A 1,966-nucleotide genomic window follows, 5' to 3' on the forward strand; every position below is an offset into this window, starting at 1 on the left:
GAGCAGTGCTTGGTAGTGGAGGGCCAGATGAGAAGGGGTGGCGAGCGCTCAAGATGCGGGGAGCCTGCTCATCACAGTTTTCTTCCCACGGGAGCTAACTCCGTCCGGCACGATAGATTCCTGTGTTCCCAGGACGGCTGGACTGGAAGAGACCTCAAGAAAGTAACCACCCACACGTGCCCCGTGTCAGATCTGGGCACTTTCGTGAACAGTCTTGTTTAACACTCCTAACTGTGCTTCGAGGTGGGTATCATTGCCCCCGTTTTTCAGATGAGAAAACCGAGGTTTGGTGACTTCTCGGGATGGGGCGGGGGTTTTGCATGAGCCTTTTCCCTGGAGCCCCCACGACTTGTAAGATACAAAATCCCGAAGGCTTGGAGAACAGCATCGGGTGCGAGACGCCCAAGCGTGAGTGCACTCTCGGCGAGAACCACGCCTCCCCGGTCGCGACGATGCTGATTACTGTTGCTTTCCTTTAAGAGCTTTCCCTTGAAATATGAAGCCCCCGCCACACGGGGAGGAGGACGTTCGATATTCCTGGATCGCTCGGACGTCTTTCTCCCCCACTCGCACTGATCCCCACTGGTGACATAAATTCTCCCCTCCACTAGCGAGCGAACGCTTGGGACTCCATCTCCCCGGCAGGCCGTTCCGAAACGGGTGGCGGGGAGAGGAGGAAAGAGACTTTCCGTTTCCGTCGGCTCGCAGTTTGGCGTGGTAATGCACGTTTCGACAGCCAACGTCCTTTCTCTGTAGAGCTCAGGAAGGGACTACGACCCCCAGCAGGCTCTGGCGCAGGGGTCGAGCGGCTAGGCTGCCATCTTCGCTGTAGTCCTCTTTCCTGGTGCTGCCGGGAACAGCCCTGGCGCCTGGACTACAAGTCCCGTGCGCCGCCCCCGCTCCCCCTCGGCTGCCATCTCTGCCGGCAGCCCCGCCCGCTCCCTCCATTGTCTCTACTGCAGAGAACCGGGCAGCCGGGGACTGCAACTCCCGTCAGGCCTCGCGCCGCCCGGAGGGGCTTTAGAGTTCAGGCGGGCGAGGTGCCCGAGGTGGGAGAATGAGGCGGCGGGGAGAGGCTAGGCAGCCTGCCATCTTTACGGTAGTCTCCTTATCCTCCTGGGTCCGCCATTCTTAAGAAACTCTAGAAGGCTAGAAAACTACTTTTCCCATCGCACCTCAAAAGATCGACTTCTAGTCAGGTGTACGCCCCTCTTCCGCCATCTTGCTTGTAGTCCTCGTTCCTTTTCACCTTTCCATTGTTCCTGACGAGTAGAAATGGCAGCGGGAAGGCAGCAGATGGACTGCGACTCCCGTCAGGTACCACACACGCGGAGGGTTGTGGACAGGAGGGCGTGTGAGTGCCTGGGAAGGAGGTCGAGTCTGGGGAGAAGGCCATCTTGTTTGTAGTCATCGTTCCCGCTCCTTCTCTGTGTTCTGCAACGGGGAGCTTCGGGGCAACCAGACTATAACTCCCGGCATCCTCGGCTCCCGGCTTGGCACGCCCTCCGCCATATTGCTTGTAGTCCCCGCGGGCCCCAGTGTCCCGTTGTTCCCACGGTATCATCGGTGGCTGCGGGACTACAACTTCCGTCGTACCCTGCGCCCGTTTGTCCTGGAAAGTGGAGGTGGTGGAGGAAGGAGGGAGTAGGGGGCGGGGTTCCTCTGGGAGAAGGAGGGAGTAAAGAGGAGGAGGAGGAGGGAAGGAGGAGGGAGGGGAGGGGAAAGAGAGGAGGAAGGAGGAAGGAGCTGAGGAGGGATGAGAGAGGCGGCCAGGGCCCCGGGCCGAAGCAGAGCGGGGTCGGGGGACCAAGGGGGCTGAGACCCCCACAACTGCCCCTCCCCCCTTCCCTGTCCCCCTCCATCCTTTCCTTCCTTTCTCCCGCTTGAGGAGGGGGATTTATTCAAATTTTATTTAAATCCCTATCTCCCGAGGGTCGCGCGGGGGGGGGAGGGGGAGAGGGCGGGG

General features: G+C 60.2%; 1 pseudogene; it reads right to left on the minus strand.

Moving 5' to 3' along the window:
* Nucleotides 1-770: 770 nt before the first annotated feature.
* LOC103610196 lies at nt 771-1,129 on the minus strand (annotated as a pseudogene).
* Nucleotides 1,130-1,966: the final 837 nt, after the last annotated feature.

Source organism: Galeopterus variegatus, unplaced genomic scaffold (genome assembly GCF_000696425.1).
Source record: "Galeopterus variegatus unplaced genomic scaffold, G_variegatus-3.0.2 Scaffold162, whole genome shotgun sequence".
Taxonomy (NCBI): Eukaryota; Metazoa; Chordata; class Mammalia; order Dermoptera; family Cynocephalidae; genus Galeopterus; species Galeopterus variegatus.